Raw genomic sequence first — 21,871 nt, 5'->3', positions numbered from 1 at the left:
TTTATTTTGTCACCATTGGATTCATTTGTTTATAAGTCCTTATAAAGTTAATTATCATGTATACAAATTAATAATCAGACTATTAGGCAAAAAATCAGTTTTGAATTATAATATCTTTAACCTGTAATACTGAAAGGCAAAGTAAACTGATTCTGAACTTTTAATTCCTTTGGGCCAGATTATTTTGAATTACTTTATAATCAGTACTTAATTTTTGGTCTTCAATTGCTCTATGCAAACTGTTAACAAAAGAAGATTTATATTCATCTTCCTATATTGGTCATTTTCTGTTGAGCTATCTTAATATTATTATCACTGTGAAACTCTAATAATTTATGTTAACTAATGAAGCTGCTCAGAATTCTTTATGAGAAACAGAATACGTAGTCAACTTTTAAAATTTGGTAGAAAGTGGCCTTGGACTTAATTTATCTATTGCATTCTAAAGGTGCCTTTAAGAGTTTTCTGGGGGAAAAAAATCAAAACTGCCCACCAGGATCATGATCAAGTTAGTATTAGAAGGCACTTACAAGGCAAGAGCTTGAATCTATACTGGCATACAACTGATGTTGGCTTTACTCAATTCATTTCTTGTGATTTTCCTCACAATTTCCAACTTCCTTGCTTTCCAATATCCTGGGGTCTCTACTGTACTGGTTTCAATTCCACAGTTTCACCCTCTGTCCTCTCAGGAGCATGCTGTCTGGCCTTCCAGATCTCCTTCCATAATCTGAGGAGAAGTGTCCTTGATCCTACAACTCTTGCATTCTGCATGTGTGTAAAACTAGAATGCATAAGTGACACCAAGATCTGTTGCCAGCTAGAAAAGCCTCCAAGCCTTTTTGCATCTTGTTCATGGTTGCAGGAGCATCTAACTGCCTACCTGGCTGGGAAAGGCAAGCTGAATCCTGGAGATCAGCTCCTTAGGCAGCGCTTTTTCAATAGTGCCTGAAAGCTCTCTTCTCAAAACACAGCCTTTAACTTTTTCAATCTTGAGTCTTCAAAGATGGGACCATGATGGTTCCTCAATGCTCTTTAGCCACTTTTCCTGTTGTCCTATTCCAAAGTATTTAGTTTCTTTCTAATGCTAATCTTGTACAGCAATGTTCTCCTCTGTTTTACCTTTGCAGGTGACAACTTTATTGGAGTTTCCTTTCTGGTCAAACTCAAAACTTCTAAAATTACTCAGTTTGCTCTTGATTCTCAGGTGGACATTGGCTAAAAGCTTCCAACAGTGCCCAAACCACAGCCTGAATGTTTAGCTGCCTTACATTTCCCTCCACAAGGTCCATTAGTCCACTTTCTATAATCTCAGGCTCCCAGAAAGTCACTGGCAGGAGTGAAATGCAGGAAAATTTTCTGCCAGAGCACAACACACATGGCCTGGAGCCCATTGCCAATGGAGTCCTTCTTCCCGACTGAAACCTCGAGCCTGGTCTTCACTGGTTGCATCACTGTCAACATCCTGGTCAAAAACTGAACCACGATCTTCCATTAAGCTTGGTTTACTATTCTAGGGTGTTGGCTGGCATCTCCAAATCTTGACAAACTCGTACTGTGAAACAATTCCAAAAGGCTCTGAACCACATAGTGAGGCAGCATCAGAGCAATGAATCCATTTCTCTGGTATCAAAATCTGTTTTAGTTACTTACTTATTGTTGGAACACAATACCCTCCCTGCACCATAACTTAAATAAAGCAATGTTTATTTTGATTGCAAGTTTGTAGAGGTTTCAGTCCATAGTTGACTGGATACAAGACAGCTGGCACGGCAGAAGGGAAGTGCTCATGGGATGGTCAGCACAGAGAGATCAAGGGAAGAAGCTGGGAGATACACCCTCTGGGTCTCACCCTCAATGACCCACCTCTTCCACCAGGCTTGTCTCCCAGTATTACATTTAACCATAAACCTACTGGTGGACTAATTCACTGATAAGCCTTATACCGCCATGATCCAATCACCTCCCCAAAACCCCACCTATGGCTGAATGACCCCACCTATGAGGGTTTATGGAGACATCTAGATTTAAACTGTAAAAAAAAAATATCAAATATAATAGGATGCTATGTAAATAGTTGTTATACTGTATTGAGTAGGTACTAATACGAGAAGACTAATGGTCACAATTTATCAAACTATTTTTCAATGCATTGTTGATTGAATGTGTGGATATGGTGCCCACAGATACAGAGGAGTGACTGTAGTAAGCACCTACACATTCGTGTTTATTTAATACACAAGTTAGACACAATCTCCTTTAATGTAAACGAATCCAGAGCCCAGAGCCAGGCACAAGGGTGCAGGCCTGTAGTCCTAGCTGAGGAGGCTGAGGCAGGAGGATCATTTGAGCCCAAGTCTGCAAGACCAACCTAAGCAACATAGTGCAACTGCATCTCAAAAAAAGAAAAGAAAAAAGCAAAAGATTAGAACTCTAACAATTAGCTCACTCATCTCAGAGATTACAGGAGAGAGGAGAGATGGTTTTGAACAACAGAGGGACTTATGTCAGCTTTCCTTCCATTTCTAACCACAACATAGACTGGTATGTACAGCCAACTAGAGAACTTCTTCATGGTACTATTATAACATTTTTGCCATACACAGCGAGGACGCAGAGACAGGGTAGAAAAACAGCTAATTTAGTTCTGAACTATTTGAAACATGTAGTTTTAGAAGAAGTACAGAATATCATATGATAGCTTCAGTTAATTTGAAAGCATATATGACTAATTGTTTCTTTTCAGGGTCTGTGGCTTTGAAGAACATTTTCAAACATGTGACAAGTCAAAGGGATAAAAAAATCATAGAATAAAATGTGCTCGTAAGCATTCTGAATGAGTCTGAGAATGTAAGCGTTCATTTTAGTAAATTAAGGTTTAGAGTATACAGAATAACAGGCTACTGAAGAATATGGGCCAGAATCTAGCCCATCCCTATGCATTTAAAAAATATTGATATGTTAGGATTTGAATCTGTCATTTTTGTGTTTATATATTACTTTGTTTTTTCAGCTCTCTGTTTTCCTTTGTCTATCTTTTGTGTGTTACCTGAAAAATTTTCATATTCCATTTTGATTTATTTAGCATTTGTTTGGTATTTGTTGCCTGCTCAAATATTTTTATAGTGATTGTTCCACTTATTATATAATTCATACAGACATGGTCATAGTCTACTGTGTCAACATGTTTCTAGTTCATGTGAGGTATAGAACCTTACCACTTTTCAGTTCTTTGACTCTCCCATGTATATCTGTCTTAAGCATTTCTTCTATCTATATGTTTATCATAACAGATAATGTTATAAATTTTGCTTCAACCACCAGGCATAATTTAGGAACTCAAAAGAAGGAAAGTCTATTGTATTTATCCATATTTTCATTTTTCTGTTAATCTTTATTCCTTTTTGGAATTCTAAGATTTCTTCTTTTATCGTTTCTTTTATATCTCAAAATTTATTGTCACCATTCTTTTAAAAAAAGAGTAAGTCTGCTAATGAAAAGTTCTATTTCCCTTCATCTTGAAAATGTCCTGGCCTGGGATTTACCTCAGCTCACAGTAGAGAAAAACCATGTGCATATAAATAATGTGAGAAAACCTTTGGATGCCCCATATATCTTAAAGTACATAAAAGAATTCACAGTGGTGAGAATCATTATGTATGTCATGACTGTGGGAAAACATTTATTTATTCCAATTCCTTAATAGTGTACAAACAAGTTCACACTGGAGACACTCGTTATAAATGCAAGCAATTTGGGAAAGCCTTCAGAGTTTCCAGTCTTCTTAGACATGAAATGACTCAGGTCCAGGTATATAAGAAAAGAAGCAAAGCCTCCCATCATTCCCTACCTTTCAAGTACATGAAAGAATTCATACACAAGAGGAGCCACATAAAGCTAAGCAGTGTGGGAAAACTCGACATACATTCCAGTTCCCTTTAAGTACACATTGGAGAGATCTATAAGCAATGTGCTACTCTTCAATTTTTCAAGTACTCTTCTAATACATAAATGGATTTATAGTGGGTAAAAACCTTACTTACATGAGCAATACAGTAAAATCTTCCTTTGTTCCTCTAAGTATTGCAGATAAGAATTTACAGTACTCAGAAATCCTGTGTATGTAATCAATCGAAAAACCTCCAGATGTTCCAATTTCCTTCAAAAAACATGAAAACATTCAGAGAAGATCTTACGTACATAAAAAAGCCTTAGCTCATTCTACCTCTCTGAATACATTCCACTTGTGTTCAATACATGAAAAGAAATGCTAAATATAGAATGGCAAAACCTTCATTACTGCATCTTCTGTCTACAATGTGTGAGCATGAATAGTGGAGAGAATTGGCATTATTGTAAGGGATGGGGAACTTATTCATCTTGCTTCTATGCACAGATCTAAATGAATAAGTATGTAAAGAAATCCCATAAGTATATTACTTTTTCAAAAGACTTTACTTGGCCCACATGAAAGAATTAACACTGGATAAAATTCTCTGCATGTCAAAAATATCAGTTGGCAGTTACTACAGATACTGTCCAAGACCACTGAAAATCCATCCCATGAAATTCTATGAATGTAAGTAATACATTGTAGAGAGAATGATGTAATGTAACTTGAGTAAGATGCAGCAGAAGATACCCCAGTTGAAGGAGAGGGAAAAGATATCCATTGTCCTTGTCAGTTGCTCCTTGTTAAAGTTCATCTCTGCATCATGGATATTTTACTCCTGAAAATAAACATAAAAATTTTTGCTAAGTATTATTTAAGCAACAGTACATGAGTTGTGTATAGATTCCCCTCCCCCCTGTGCTGGAGATTGAACCCAGGGGCTTCTACATCTTCTCTACATCTGTAATCATACATAACATTTACTATCCTTGTATACTAATGTATTTTGATATATATATTTGTGTTTTAATCATATTTATAAAGGTGTATGTAATTTTGACACAAGATCTTGCTAAATTGACCAAGCCAACCCAAAACTTTTGATCCTCCTCTTCCCTTTTCCCAGAGTTGGGCTTATAGTCATGTGCTACTGTGTCCAGCGTGGTGTAGGAAATTTTATTTTCCTCAAATTACTCAGTGATACAAGGATTATTCTATCAATGCCACAAGGCAAGCTTGTCCACTTTTCTTCCAGTTCTTAGGATTGAACCCAGTGTCTCTCACATGCCTAGAAGAGGCTCTTCCAACCCACACTGTTGGCATTTTTATTTCTATTTCGAGACATTTTCACTTAGTTCTCCAGGTTGACAGTGAACTGTTTCTTCTGCCTCAGCACCTTGATTACCTTGGATTACAGGCATGCTCCATGACACTGAAAAGTCTGTGTATGTTTCTTATTATACATAATCCATCTTTTTTAATAGAAAAAGATGAGTTTTCTGTATGACAGTTTAGGCACTGCATATGTCTGTGATGGGCCATGTGTTCAATCTCAAGCAGGACAAAGCATCCAAATGCAACTTTTGGCTGCATGTTTTGCTGTTCAATTTTCCTTCAAGCATTTATCTGTTCTTTTAGCTAATTTCCAAACTAAATATTACAAATGATGTGTGAAAAGTCAAGTTTATGATTTTGGCAAATTTTTATTTGTTATTATGAGTAAGTCTTCCCATGTAATTGTTCCTACTAAGTGGTTATGTTTTTTGCTCAGAAATTTTGATCATATTTTCTCTTTTACAACACATACTACAAAATAATGCTTGTGTGAAATCCTTACCAAAGACCACCAGGACCATCCCCTTTATCACATATGATGGGATGCACTAATCTATCCACAAAGCAAAACTGACTTTCAGAAAGAGCATTTGCTATAGAATTTTTACACCACTGGCATTGGTTTTAACAAGATCAATACTTCTCCTTCACATCATGAAAAAATTAACATAGCACTTATCTCTGTCACAGTGAAGCATTAGTTTTTGAAAATGAAAGACATTGCCTCCTAGATGTATGTCATTTTCTTATCATTGTAACTTCACAAAATCAAACCATCAGAAATTGATCATCTTTGTCTTTAGCTCTGATACTTTGACAATCTCTATGCATCTAATGAGTGCAATATCTTTAGGTAAAATGTGAAAGTAGAAATACAGGGTGGGATGGAGTACTATGCCTATTTCAGTTAAGCTTTCAAAACTTAAAAAATAAGGTTTTGATGATAATTTTGGAATGTACTTGTGCCAGCATTGTAAGCCAAAAACATACAAAATTTAATATGAATCATCTTAGTCCTATGTGCTCTGAATCTAAAGATGTGAAAGTTGTGAGTCTAAATAAAGTTGAATTTTTGCAAACTAAAAAGTTTGTCTATAATGTGTCTTGGTAGGAATTTATTTGGACTTATACTATTTGGAACTTATGTAAATTGTTAAACTTATAGGTTTATATCTCTTCCAAAATTGGAATATTTCCCAGTCATTATTTGTTTGAATATTTTTTATTCTCTTTCTTTTTTTCTTTTCCTTCAAGGCCCAGTGATTTAGGTGTTAGATATTTTATTACGTGCCATAACCTGCACAGATCTTGAGATTCTTGGAGTGAAGGACCACAAGAGGATGAGAAAATAAAGAAGAGACAAAATCTGGGGGCAGGTGGAGCCCTTACTCTCCAATGGGAGGCTAGGAACTTCCCCCTTACAGTAGGTGCATTTATTTATACATTTAGCAACACAAAGTCATGTGGTACCCCTTTGCCTAGCAACCTATTGCTTAGATTGTCTTGGGGCTTGGTATTTTTCTGGGCTGAAGCAGCTTCTTCACGTGGCTTTCCCTGGGCACTCTTTGTTCTTCAATGGATCAGTTTCCAGCTTCAATGACTCCCTACAATTATGGATCCATTGGTAATTTAATTTTGGCGATCTATTTTTTTCTATTATCTATTTTTTTAATGAATGGATTAATGCCATTATTTCAGGATTCAGTTCTTTGTTTAAAAAGACTAAATAAAGGAGACATTTGGCCTCCTCATGCAAGCAGTTGTGTTTTCTTATCAGCCCTCTCTTTCCCTTTGTGGTTGTTGTTGTTGCTGTTGTTATTGTTGTTGTTGAGACAAGGTCTCACTATGCAGCTCAGGCTGGCCTTGAACTCATGATTACCGTGTTGTCTCAGTCTCTGAAGTGCTGAGGTGACAGGCATGCACCACCGTGCCTGGCTTTTGCTTTGTCTTTCTGCCATTTGGGGAGACAGCAAGAAGAACCTCACTGGAATCTGAGCCCTCTTACTGACTTCCTAACCTTCTGGACCATCAGCCAGTAGATTTCCATCTATCAGATTATTCTGTCAGTGGTCTTCCGTTATGGCAGTCAAGAACAGACCAAGACAACATCTGCTTATTGTTTTTTCTCATTTAAATTGAGATTTTCTTGGCTTTGGTATCATGAGTGACTTTTAGATTCTGTATTTGTGTATTATAAGGCTTGGATCTTATTTAATTCTCATCTGTCAGCAGGCTTTCTCTGAACCCTTACCAGCAGAAGAGGCAGAACTGCCTGGTTACTGCCAGCAGGGCAGAGATACAGATTCCCAGTTACCCGCACCCCTCCATCAAGAGAGGATGGTGCCTCACGGTCACTCTGTGAGGGTAGCAGTCAAGGTCCCCACCAGGCTTTTGTGAACAGGTTGGAGCCATATTGAACTGTCACAGCCCACATGGCTCTCAGATTTCTTAGGGTGAGGACTGTGAAGGGCGGCGTGAAGAAAGCTGGGATCTGCTAAAGCTCTCTCTCCTGATAGGAGAAAAGGAGCCCCTGAACCAATGCAGTGCATTTATTTACCCATTCAGCAAGTTAGTGTCACATGACACCGTGTTGCCTGCCAATCTGCACGCAAGGCAGCCTGAGGGCTTGGTGTTCTCTGGACTAGACCAGCTTGTTTAACTGGTCCTTGCCTCAGGGCCTCTTTGTTCACTCCACTCTTGTTTCGGACTGCACAGAGGAATGATCTCCAGCTTCAGCTTCTCCTTGTACAGCACTCAAATTTTCCTTGTAGTACTTGGCTGGAGTTAGGTGGTTACTACTAAAACTGTTCTATGTTACTAACTAATGCTTCCTTGGGTTTCTTCTTTTTGTTTGTTTGTTTGGTGTCTGTGCCCACTAGTGTTCTGTCTTATAGTCTTCTTCTGCACCCAGCACAGAATATATAAGGCAAAGAAAAAAAAAATCCCAGGGAACTCAATGCCAGGTTGTTTTTAAGAGTCTAAAAACCCTGACTGGTCTGTACATTTACTTTTACCTTTCAGAATATTCTTCTATTTGTTCTACATGTAATGTCCATGGGGCTTAGCTAGTCCTAGAGGGAGGAGTACGGAGCAATGCATCTGTTCCACCTTCTAGCTGTATTACTTTAGCCTTTTTGACACACCTTTAGCCTTTTTGACACATACCTAACCACAAGCTCCTGAAGGTTCTTTAACACCGATATGTGGATTTCTGATTCTATCAACTAAATTCTAGTTGTTTTTTCTACTGATATTAATTAATAATTTAATTAAGTAATTAATAATTAATTTTTTCAATTACTAAAGGTATTAATTTAGAAAGAAATCTATGTTGATAGACTTACCTTGATATAATTTGCCTTCATTCAAATTAGATTTCACCAGAATGCTTTTGGTCAAATTTCTTTCCTTATAAAAATCAAATATAATTCTTCAGCCTCAATTTTTGTCCCTAACCTCATGAATAAGAGCTTTTTCTTATTGGATGAACTAGCTTCAGAAGTTTTCTTTGGGATAAGAGATGAACCTGCTTTCTTTGTTGTCAAAGTTCATTTCCTATAGGAGACTCATTTACAGACTTTACTTGTCAGGTGTGGTGGTTGAATAAATTTTAGAGTAGTCCAAATTCCTTTTCCAGGGAGTTTATACTTTAATATCAATGACATAGGTCCTGAAGTAGCTCAGGAAAGGACCTAGAACAGCAATGGCGAATGTTGAGAGCTTTTGGTGATACAAACAGCCTGCTGAGGCATGTGTGCCATGGTTCCTCCTCACTGCCCTGGAATGTGTCTGCACCGGGCCTCTCCAGTGGTAAGAGCCACACTAAATGATGATAGGGCTAGGCAACATCAGGGGGAGGAAGGGAAAGGGGTGCTGGAAGGAGCGAGGGAATAGTCACGTGATCAAATTCTGAAAAGCTAAAGAAAGGAGACCACCATAGATGACATATTCCTAAACTGGGTGAGACAGTGCCTGCCTGCTATCTTCACACTCAGGAGGATCACTGCAAGTTTAAGACCAGCTTGGGCTACAAAGTGAGTTCATAGCCAATTGAACTGCACAGCAAGACTCTGTCTCAAAAAGACCTAAATAAATAAAGGAGAAATATTTCTGAAAGCTAGTTTTAGCATGATTGACTTTGCCCAGCAGGTCAGACAAAGTCAAATATTTTCTTCTCTACCATGATATACAGATAAATTATGACAGGAATTGCAAGACTAGATGTCTCTAGTGGCCAGATCATGACAGGATTGCAAAAATGTTTCTCTTTGTTTTTAAACGTACAGTTTTAAACCCAGCAACTCTAGCATGATTACAATGAACAGAACCCCTGCAAGGCTTATCTCACTAGTAATGATAAATTCCTTTCAGTAGTCCAGAAGTCTAGAAAATCTCTGCAATTATATCTCTAATCTAATCTCCTGCTGCGCGCCAGACTCCACGAGACCTCTGTCTGCTGATGGAAGACAAAGGGTGGGAACGTGCCCTGTGTCTCTGGCTAGAGGGTCAGTCTCTGGCATTTGTGCAGATTACTCCTCAACCTCTTCAGGTTTCTTCTCAAATCTCACTTCCTCGGCTCCCTAGATAATGTTTTTTTTTTTTTTTTAATTTAAAGAAAAGGAAACAAAAGAATACATGGAGATTTTAAAAAAGGGTAGAAATGATACAAACTTACAGAAAAACAAACAGTAAGAAATTGCTGGTTGACAAGCTACACATTGTCATCTCAGAAGTAGCTGCTCATGTTATGGAATTAAAGCATTTAGAATGACATTCATAAAGTGACACTACAAACCCTTCTGCTCTATGATCGAACAAGAGCTCAGTAACATGGTTATCAGTCCTAATGTTTTAGCACTGGAACTTTATCTTCCTCCTGACTTTCTGTCCTTAATGCTGGTCTCTATCTAATATATTACATGTTTTACTACTTACTGTGTTTAATCTTTACCTGTCTTTCTCAAGGTTTACTAAAATGAAAACGTGATCATGTTCACAGGCATTTTTGCCTGTTTCATCACTATTGTATTGCTAATACCTAGTATAAAGTCTGTGTGTGTTACATTCTCAGTAAATGGTAAATAAATGACAAATAAATAAATACATAAATGACAATGAAGATTTAATGAGAGTAGGAAATACAAGACTTGTGACATGTGGGAAAGTGTGTGTCCTTTCTGAAGGGTAATTGCTATACGTTTTCTGTGATTTTTGGCATGTGACAATTTAAGTCAAATATAAACCAAATAATATCAGACAGTATAAATACTGTGAACATTTTAATTTTCTATTTTATTGAGGCATATATTGAATAAAATAAAGTATGTATATTTAATTTCACGAGCCTTGATGTCTCTATACACTCATAAACTATCAACATAATTAAGATATGAGATATTTCTTTTGTCCCCTTTGCAATCAGTGTCTCCCTTTATTCTACCCCCAAGCCACTGACTTGCTTTCCATCACTATTGAGTAGTCTGCATTTTATAGACTATTACATGAATGGAATTACAAATGAGAAGCTTTTGTTTTATGCTTCTTTATTCAGCATACTGAGCTTAAGATTCAAGCATACAGTCTATATAATTCACTGGTTTTTATTGTTTACTATCATTGATTTGTTATATTACCATTTATTTGTTAATGGATGTTTGGATTGTTTCTAGGTTTGGGCAATTACAAATAAAGCTTTTGTGCACAAGTCTTTTTCTCTTTAATTCTCTTGCTTGTAAAATATTGGTGCCCTGTCTCCCTTCCAGCAACACTGGAGCCTGATGTGCCCCATGAGTGAGGAGACAGGCCCCACTCATTCTCACTGCTGACACTTTAGAGCCTTATGTGTGATGTGAGTGAAGAGACAGGCCCTGCTCTGCCCCCTCAGAGGATGCTAAGCAGGGATGACGGCCAAAGACTGAACTGACTCAGAATGAGACCAATACCTAGGAGATAAGCACCAAGATGGCGGAGTGGTAAGCAGCAGAAAAAAACTTCTCTGAGAGTTGCCGTGCAGCGCTGGAATACTGCAACACCAGGAAGACAAGAAAGAGGGAAGTGAGTTCACTGGACCCAGGAAGGATCTGAAACAAGAATTGAAGCCCACAGAAAGAATGAAGGGAGAAACTTCAATAAAGAAGGAGGTAGCCAGCAGAGCCTTCTCCCTAAATGAGGGCTAGATGGTCATTTCCTGTGGCCCTCTGAGCAGTTCAAACTCAGGCTAGGAAGATTATAGGACTTATTGTGTATGGGATGCCAAGTTTGGTGGATGTAACTTTTAGATATGAAGGAGATGGAATTCAGTCCAGTAGTCTGCTTGAGATTTTCCATGGCTCTCTACATCCAGCAGAAACTAGTGGTCTGAATTACTATGGTCACTATTTGAGTTGCTTACATAGCTATACTAAAATCACAGATCTTTTTGATTTGGCTAGTGGTTTGTGAGTGGTTCTTAGTATTTGTCAGTATCCAGTTTCTATTTAATTCCATTGTTGTCACTGACTCTACTATAGTAGCCAAGGTGACATAATTCACACAGTCAATTGATTTTCTCTGTATGCCAATATATGAATTATCTGAGTGTCATAAGACTGTGGCTCATTACTGACAAACAGCACTGGGACAAAGCAGCTGAAAACTCCAGCACAAAAAACAAACAAACAAAAAATAGAAATATGAGAAAACAATGAAACAAAAATGTTCCCTACAAGCCCCAAATCCCTCAAAGTCAATCCAGGTGAGGGGGAGGAAATCGTAAGGCATACAGCAGAAATGTCTCAATGTGTATTCATGAAGGAAACAACACATTTTAAGGAGATGCTTGGTGAAGTCCAAGAAGATATAATTAAGCAGATAATGACTCAAAAAAATCCAATCAGCAAGTCTAGAGAAGACACTAATAAAAAAAAATCAGTGGCACTAAAGAAAAATAAAGGTCTACCATAGAAAAGAATGTAGTCTATAAAAAGGTTTCAAACAGTAATCTGCATTAAAAATATAACTGAAAGGATGGGGAGCAGAAGAAACCAATGTGAGAATGTAGTGTCAGGGATATAGTTAGTAAATTAATGAAAGATACTTTAAAAATAATGAGAGCCTGAAAAATGGATCAAACAGCTGCTAGATGACTAAAGCAGAACACTGTGAAAGTAACTGGAATCAATGAAAAGCCAGAAGACAGCATAAAGGGCATAAAAATTCTGTTTATATAAGTAACCAGATAGCCTTCCAGACATAGGAAAAGAATTTAACACTGATAAGTGAGGTGACAGAACCCTGAATAGCCTTAATAGGAAAGCAACTTATCACTCCATGCCACATAATAATAATATTAGAAATCCAGTGCAACAGTTTAATCTTGAAAGCTGTTAGAGAAATGCAACAAATCACCTATAAAGGAAAACCCATTAGAGTTACATCAGACTTCTCAACACAAACCTTAAAGGCAAAGACATCTTGTAATGAAGTGTTTCAAGCTAAAAATAAAACAGCCTACAACTTAGATTGCTGTATGCTACAAAATTATCTTCCAAACTTGTTGGAAAAATAAGATACTTCCATGATACGGAGGACGTAAAGAAATTCATGACTACCGAACCAAAACTCCAAAACAATGTCAAGGAAATTCTGTGACAATGAAGCTAATAATGTCAAAAGGTGCAATGGAATGAATGCATCATATAGCACTAGCAGTTAAGTAGAAGGAAGGAAAGCAAAGTATAATACAATGACATGAAAAAGATGATACTTATCAATTACAACTCTTAATGTAAACAGATTCAGTGCTCCAATTAAAAGACAAAGATTAGCAAAATGAATCAAGAAACAAAATTAAGTAACACATTATATACAAAAACACATCTAACAGGAAAAAATTCACAGAATAAAAAAATCAAAGAACGGAAAACAATACTCCATGCAGTAGAAATGCAGCAACAAGCAGGAGTAGCCATCCTACTATTAAAAAAGCCAAAAGAGACAAAGATGGACATTACACATTGATTAACAGAACAATTCAACAGGAAGAGAAAACAGTTATAAACATGAATACCCCAAAGTACAGTGTGCCCAATTGCGTAAAATGAACACTAATGGCCATAAAAGATCAGACAAACATCAATCTGATTATACTGAGGACTGCAATAGTACGTGATTTGTGGTAGATGGTTATGGCTTGTGTGTAGATGTTCCCCCAAACCTTCATGAGATCATGGTTTTTTGGAGGTGGCTGGATCTAAAATGTGTGATTAATTTGAAGTCAAATGGTGGGATTACGGGTGCTGGAATTAAGAGTCGGTGATTGCTGGATCTTCCCACTGACTGGATTGGAACCACCCTACTCCTGGTAGACCAGATATAATATAAGGACATAAAGAGGCTAGTCTTGCACTCCCTTGTTGCTTTTGTAGTCATCTGTCACTTTTGTTGTCTCTCTGCCATGTGGCATCCTACCTTGGAATAGGCCAATTATGAACTGAAACCTCTATAAATTTTGAGTCAAATAAACTTTTCCTCCCTCTGATTTTGGATGTTGGGCATTTTGTCTTGGCAGTGAGAAAAGTAACTAAGATACATACTGTCACAAATGGACAAGTCAACTAAACAAAAAATTAACAGTGATATTCGAATTCAACCAAAAGTTTGAACAAATGGACTTAACAGATATCTATGGAGTGTCCCATTCAACAACAGAGTATACATTATTTATAGGAGTACTTAGTACTTTCTCCAAAATATTACTAGGAAATAACGCAACCTTGAGTAAATTCTAAGGAATGTACTATACACATTATCAGATCACAATGCAATGAAACTAGAAATTAAGTATAAAAGAATTAACAGAAAGTATGAAGATGTATGAAAATTAATAGTGATGAATAATCAATGGATCAGAGAGGAAATTAAGGAATAAATAAGGCAGTTTCCAGAATTAAATGATAATGATAGTACAACATAACAGAATCTATGGGACATAATGAAAGCAGTACTATGATGAAAGTTTATAGCTGTGAATTTCCAAGTCACAAAAATAGAACCAGCCCAAATAAATAACCTAACAATCCATTTCAAAGTCCTAAAAAAAAAGACAAAAACAAAACAAAACAAAACAAAAAACCTCAGAACAATCCAAATGCAGATCTTTCACAGACCAGAGGAGAAATAAAGACCAGAAGAGAAAGCAATGAAATTAAGTTTAAAAAATTAGTGTAAAGAATCAGTGAATTGAAGATCTGGTTCTTTGAAATAATAAACAAAATAGGCAAAGCCTTAGTCAATTTTACCAAAGAAAAGAAAGATACAAACCAATGCAATTAGAAATGAAAAAGATAAAATTACAACAGATACAAAGTGCAGAAAATTATTCAAAACTACCTCAAAAACCTATATGCCAAAAATTGAATAACTCATAAGAGATTCCTAGATACATGTGAGTTACCAAAATTGAACCAAGAAAGTTTAGAAATCTTGAAAAATACACTAATAGGAAATAAAATCAAAGCAGTAATAAAAAAATTCTACCAAATAAGAAAAGCTCCATATCTGATGGATTCACTGCTGAATTCTACAAGAATTTCAAGGTAGATCTAGCAACAATGCCCCTCCAGCTCTTTAATGAAATCAAGAGAGAAAGAGAACTCCAAAAGTCATTCCTGGATGCTAGTGTTAACTGGTTACAAAACTACAGAATGATACAATGTTAAAACAGAACTACAGGCCAGTCTCGCTAATGAATAAGAGATGCAAAAATCCTTAATAAGATATTGGCAAACAGAATGCAATAAATCATCAAAAAGATCATACATCATGACCAAAGAGGCTTGATCCCAAGAATGCAAGGATGGCACAACATCTGCACATCAATAATGTGATCCATCATACAAACAAAAGAAAGTACAAAAGCTACATTATCATCTCAATAGATGCAGAAAATGCCTTTGACAAAATCCAACATCCATTCATGTTAAAAAAAAAAAAAGAATAGGCATAGAAAGACCTTAACTCAATTTATGCTATTTATGATCAACCTACTACAATCATCACATTGAAAGGGGAAAACTGATAGCTTTCTAGGTAAAATCAGGAACAAGAGAAAGATGTTCACTATCATCACTCCTGTTCAATCTAGTCCTTAAAATATTAGCCAAAGCAATCAGGCAAGAGAAAGAAATAAAAGGGATATGTAGAGGAAAGAACACAAAGTCTTATTTTCAGAGGACATAATCCTCCACTTATAAGACTCAAAAAATTCCATCAAAAGTGTGATATCTCGGACCCCGGAATAAAACCCAAGGAAGCAAGAAATTAAAATTTGGGGAGCAAAGGCTTTATTTTAGGCCAGGCCTGGCATCACAGTCTCCAGGAGCCAATTTGGAGACTGTGCGCCTTACAGCTAAAAGTCAGGGCTTTTAAAGTTAAAAACCACAGAAATGTTGTAACTCTTGACACAGCTAGATAGCAGTTGGGCCTTACAGAACTTTCTGTAATTTCCTTGAGGTTAAGCATTTCTTAAAGAACAGCACAATTAGCACATTTTATGATAGACCACCGGGTAGGGAAGGGGTTACCAGAAATTGAAACCTAAGGCTTTTACGGCCTTTCAGGAGATTGAAACTTAACCTAGATAGATAGGAGGGGGAAATGGGAGGGGGAGGCAGTACGACGTGTACAGAACAGACAATGAGGTGCAGTGGTTAGGGCTTAGGCTATAACAAAAGTCAGGGCTTTCATCTTGTAAAAACCACAAACAGCTGCTGGTCTCACAATGCAAGGAGGCGGGGGCTGGGGCGCACTACAGAAGAGGAACATGGCAAGATTACATTTCTTGGGAAGAGCAAGATCAGGTAAGGGTTGTGCTAACAAGCAAGTCTCCCTGCATACAAGCAAGTTACCCTTTAAACAAGTTTAAATTAGGAAAACATCCTGGTTTCCTCAGCAGAGAATAGAGAAGTCAAACAGTAATTAACAACCCCAGTTAGCTTATTTTAGCACCACATGTGTTATTTGTAGAAGGCAACAATGGTTAGCATATCAATTAGGTAAGATTTTACAATTTTTTACAGAGGAGAGCATTGATTAACATATCAATTAGGTCATCCAGAGGGAGGAGGAAAACGTATATATGGTATGGCCATGTAATACAAATATAACGAAGCTATTTTTCTTAGACTACAACAAAAAGACCCGTAGAATTAATAACTAAATTCAGAAATGTATCAGGATGTAAAGCAAATACACAAAAATCACTAGTGTTCCTATACACTGATAAGACTCCCTTGGAAAAATTTAGGAAAACAATCTTATTCACAATAGCATGAAGTGAAGTTACATGCAGTAAAATCTTGGATTGCAAGTAGCTTGTTCTGTGAGTGTTCTGAAAGATGAGCAAATATTTCTAATAACTTTCTGTCATGTCCAGTGTGTCTCTCAAAGTTACCAGGAAGAATGACGGTAAGAGGATGGAAAGATAAATATAAAAGACAATAAACAGAAAGCTGAGGTCAGGGGAGACCTCTCTCTGGATGGAGGAAAGGAACCGGTTAACCAATGTAGTATATTTATTTATACATTTGGCAGGTTAGTGTCACATGAATCCCCTTTGCCTAGCAACCAATTGCTTGGATTGTCTTAGGGCTTAGCCTTCTCTGGACTGAAACAGATTTTCACATGGCTTGCCTCAGATGCTCTTTGTTCTTGTACAGAGCTTGCCTTGCCCCTGCACATGTGATCAGTTTCCAGCTTCAGCCAATTCTGAGAAATTTTAATTTGATAAACACACAGCATCATGCAATATGAGTAGAATATGATGCTGAGCATCACATAATTATAACTGAGAACTCTCTCTCTCTCTTTCTCTCTCTCTCTCTCTCTCTCTCTCTCTCTCTCTCTCTCTCTCTCCCTCCCTCCCTCCTTCTCCTGCTCCCTCTCCCTCTCTGTCTTTCTCTTTCCCTTTCTTGTAGGTGATTGCATCTCAACAGAAAAGGTTATGGAGAAGATTTTGTCTGCCAAGGAGAAGAAGAAAAAGGTAGATAGAAACCTCAGTTCAAATGAGTTTAGGAAGATGTGTAAAATGTGAGAAACAGTGCAAAATTTTGAAGAAAACACCACTTGAATAAGGCTATACCAGTTCATGAGACAAATCTGTGTTAAGACACTGTAATATCACATTTCCAAAATCATCAAAAGAGACAAAAGCAAGTGTCATTGGTTAGATTCCTGTTGCACGAATAAAAAGATTCCAGGACCTAGGATTTAGCTCAGTGGCATAAGCACCTGCCTAGCAAGCTTGAAGTCATGAGTTTGATTCCAAGTACCACAAACAAAAACAAAAAAATTCCATTGAGCCAAAAGATACCAAAATTCTGTTAATAGTAGTGAAAGTTGTTCTACAGAATAACTCCCTTCTCTCTTTGTCTCCTTCACATCGCTATGACAGTTTTTTTCAAAGATAAGCACAGGATAACTTGTTTATTTTTCTTTATGTTTTGTATTTTTCATTATTTTGTATTATGTTACAGCATTGTAATCATTTTTATATAAACATTTTGGGTTGTGGAAAGAATCACCTGAATTCCCATGATTTCTTATGGGGAAATTTGCTTTGATATACAAGTGTTTTGGATTAGAAGTATGTTTTTTGAATGAATTATGTTCACAAATCAAAGTTTTATGTTACTTAGAAATTAACCTAACCAACAAAATGCAAGACTTCAGCAATGAAGTTTACATCACTCTGAAAAAGGAAATTGAAGAGGACATTAGAAAATGGAAAGTTATTTTTTTTTTTTTTTGGTAGGTTTGAAATTACATCTTCAATTTCATTGACTGATATTGGATAACTTATAATTTTTATGTCTTCTTGATTTCATTGTGGTAATTCATATGTATTTAGGAATCTGTCCATTTCTTCTGTGTTTTCCATCTTATTATAGTGTAGGTTCTAAAAGTAGGCAGTGATGAACTTCTGAATTTCTGTAGGATCTGTTGTGATTTAACGCTTTTCATTCCTAATTGCGTGAATTTGAGTCTTTTCTTTCCTTTTTTTTTTTTTTTTTTTTTGGTAAGATTGGCTAAGGGCTTGTAATTTATTTAATCATTCAACAAACTAACTCATTCATTGATATTTGTATTGTTTTCTCAGTCGATTGTATTAATTTCTGCTCTAGTCGTTATAATTTCCTCCTTTGTACAAGCTTTGGGCTTGACTTCTTTTTTTCTGGAATCTTGAGGTTCAACATTAGATTGTTTATTTGTTCTTATTCTTTTTTTTTTTTTTTTTTTTTTGTTCTTATTCTTTTTATGATATGGGAATTCACCACTACAAATTTCCCTCATTTTACTGCTTCCTTTGTGCCTCATGAGTTCCAGTATTTTCTATTGGCAATATCATTTAATTTTTGAAATTCTTTAATTTCTTAATTTCACCCGTGACTCATTGGTTGTTGAAGATGTTATTTAATTTCCACGTATTCATGTAATTTTTGTGGTTTCTTTTGCCATTTATTTCAAATATCATTGCTCTATGTTCTGATAATATGGATGACATAGTTACAATTCCTTTGCATTTACATGCATGTTGTATGAACTAGTGCGTGGACTATTTTGAAGAATGTTCCATGCACAGCTGAAAAGAATATGTATTGTGTTACTGTGGTGTGAAACACTCTTGCAAACATTTACTAAGTCCAGGTGTTGACAGGTTTGTTTCTGTTCTCTGACAGCTTTTAATATTGTTTTAGTGCTGAATTTCTGGAATCTTAACTTGTATTTCTTGGCATAAACTTTTTTTGACTGTGGCTAATTAGAATTCCATTTCACACTTACCTACATGTCAAATTCTTTTTCCATGCCCAGGAAGTTTTCTGCCATTACAGTTTTTTAAATGTACTTTGGGCTATCTCCTGGTGTTTCACTGACTCACCGATCTTACCTTATTCTTCCTTGCATCATCTTGCATCATCTTGCAGCTGTTTCATATTTTTTTTTTATCCCTGGCTATTTTTAAGAAATTTTTCTGGTCTTGATCAGTGAGTACCATGCTGTTGTCTAGATTTGATGCTCTGTCCTCACACTATTTCATTCTGCGGTATGTACTTTCAATAAAATTTTTAATCTCCCAGACATCTGTTTAAATCTGTCTTATGGATTCTGTTTTTTCCCTATGTGTTGAACATTCATCATTTCCATCATTTTCTTAAGACTCTCTATTTTATTATGTGTATCTACTCTAGATTCCCTAACCAAGTCCTTCACTGTGATTGTAATCTCTTTTGCTTAACGTAAGAAACTATTTCTGATATAATTTTTTCCCATAGCTTCATTCTTCTCTTTTGTTACTTACATTGCTACCATTTCAGAAAATTCAGATGAGTGGCTTCTGATTTCCTTTACCTCATTGTCCCCTGAACTTACCTTCAGTGGGTTGTAACTCTGGGGTTGCATCTTGCTTCTGTGTCTTATCATTTTCTACTATGGCTTGTGTCTAGAGGTCCCACCAAAGCCTCATGCGGTCATAGATGGAGCTTTTTTTCAGAGGTGGTTGATCTAGACTGTGTGAGGCTGGGACTGATTCATGGTGTAATGCTGGGTCAAGGGCACTGGGGTTAAGGCTGGGAGTGCTACCCACTCTAAGTAGCCTGGGTAAGATATAAGGGATTGAAAGAGCTGTGGTTCACCATTTCTTGCTTGTTTTTGTTGTCTTTTTTCTGCCCTGAACTGTTTCTCTTTCGTGATGCCAAACCACTCTGTTCTCAGTAGAATTGCAAATGTTCTATAAACATGTGAAAAAACATCACTGGCCATTACAGAAATGAAAATTAAAACTGTATTAAGTTACTGTCTTACCCAAGAAAGAATAACCATCATCAAAAAATCCAACAATAAAGCATGCTGATTAGGGTTTGGGAAAAAAGTAAACATTTCTGCTCAGCTTGCACAAATGTAAACTTGTGTGATCACTGTAAGAATCAGCGGGGAGATCCCTCAAAATATTGAAAATAGAAATTGCATTTGACTCATACTCCTTCGTCTTCCCAAAAGTGTTGAAGTCATCATACCACACAGACACATTTAATACCCTTGTCTATAGCAGCACAGTTTGTAATAACTAGAGTCCGGAAACACTGTGTATGTCCATCAACAGATGACTGGGTAAAGAAAATGTGGCATTTATACACAATGGAGAACTGCTCTACCATAAAGAAAGACAAACTTAAAACACTGTAATAAAAAAAAATTTACTATTACTTTGGCTGGGGATTTAGCTCAGCGGAATAAGCACCTGCCTTGCAAGCAGGTAGTCGTGAGTTCAATCCCCGGTACCGATAAAAAAGGAAAAAGACAAAAAACAAAAAACAAAACAAAACAAAAAAACACTGTAAAAAACACCTGCAATTTAAAAACTACTAAGTGAAATAATTCAGACACACAAGTTTGTTACATGGTGCTCATACAAGAAAAAAATATATAAATATATACATATATAATATATACATACAATACAAAATATATATATACATATATAAAAATACATAATTATAATGAATATACATAATAAATACGAAGTAGGGAGGCATACAAATAAGTCTCCAAATTATTCACTTCATTGTTTCAAAAGTATTTTAAGAAATATCCTAGTTTCTTTCATTTATACTATCAGTTTCTTTTTGTTCGCTGAAAAGAAAGTTTTGTCCTTTTATTTGTTTGTTTTTTCTCTGTAAGTGATTCTTTTTTTTGGCCTAACATTTGCACTCTGAGTAATATTTTGGCCATTCTTTTAAGGTTATGGGGCCAGGGATTTAGTTCTGTAGCATAAGTGCCTGCCTGGTGAGTGCAAGGTCATGAATTCAATCCTGGGACCAAAAACAAAACAAAAACAAGAAATCACCAATTATGATACACAATATATTAACCACTGTGATGCTCTATTTTGTTATATAATTTTGGAGTTTTTTCATGGAAGTAAGGAGAGTTTTTAATATTTTCTTTATTATTTTTGACCTGTGTTACATTAAAAAATAAAATAAGATGCTGGTAATTAATATGAAGCATTTTATACTCATGCAGACCAATAATGAATATCATGAATAAAGAACATCTGCGTGCCAGAACCAGACTTTACCAGACAGTTTGCCTCAGATCCTGAAAGGGTTCTTTTTGGAAGGTAATGAGTATGTCGCTTTGGGTACACTTGGCCTTTAAGAACTGACCTCAGATTTCCTGTATTTGCCATCCTGAGGTTAGGTTATGCAAAGGTCATGATAGGAGGCTGTAGTTTATGTTGTCAGTGCTGATTCTGTTGCCAGGGTTGACTACAAGAAACTGCTCCTTCCCTAGCAAGGTTGGGCTGCAGGAGCACTAAGGCTATGTTGGCACATATTGTCTAAGAGACTAGAACTGGCAGATCAGCAGCCATAAAACTTACTTGTGGTACTTCTGTCTGATCCCCTGCCACTCCACTAAATAAGCAGACGTCTCTTCTACGTGGGTGGTCCATCTGCTGTCTGGGCAGTGGCTCCAAGAAGCCTCCTGACAAGGCCTTGCAGTGAAATTTCGACCAAGACAGAAATACAGGAGTCCAGTGATCTTTGACCTGAGAAGGAGGGAAAACTAGAGGGCTGGCTTGGAACATGAATCTGTTTATATTTTATC

At 36.5% G+C, this 21,871-nt stretch overlaps 1 long non-coding RNA gene across 1 annotated transcript in view; it reads right to left on the bottom strand.

The window, feature by feature from the left end:
- Nucleotides 1–3,669: 3,669 nt before the first annotated feature.
- Nucleotides 3,670–21,871, bottom strand: part of LOC134471642 (uncharacterized) — a 179,543-nt gene continuing 161,341 nt past the window's right edge. The window contains exon 5 of the long non-coding RNA XR_010041150.1: nucleotides 3,670–4,730. This is a non-coding gene — a long non-coding RNA (uncharacterized LOC134471642). The remainder of the gene's footprint in view (nucleotides 4,731–21,871) is intronic.

This window comes from Cavia porcellus, unplaced genomic scaffold, assembly GCF_034190915.1.
Source record: "Cavia porcellus strain 051 isolate PalLab524CR breed Dunkin Hartley unplaced genomic scaffold, mCavPor4.1 scaffold_19, whole genome shotgun sequence".
Classification (NCBI taxonomy): domain Eukaryota; kingdom Metazoa; phylum Chordata; class Mammalia; order Rodentia; family Caviidae; genus Cavia; species Cavia porcellus.
This window is presented reverse-complemented; position numbering and strand designations above follow the sequence as displayed.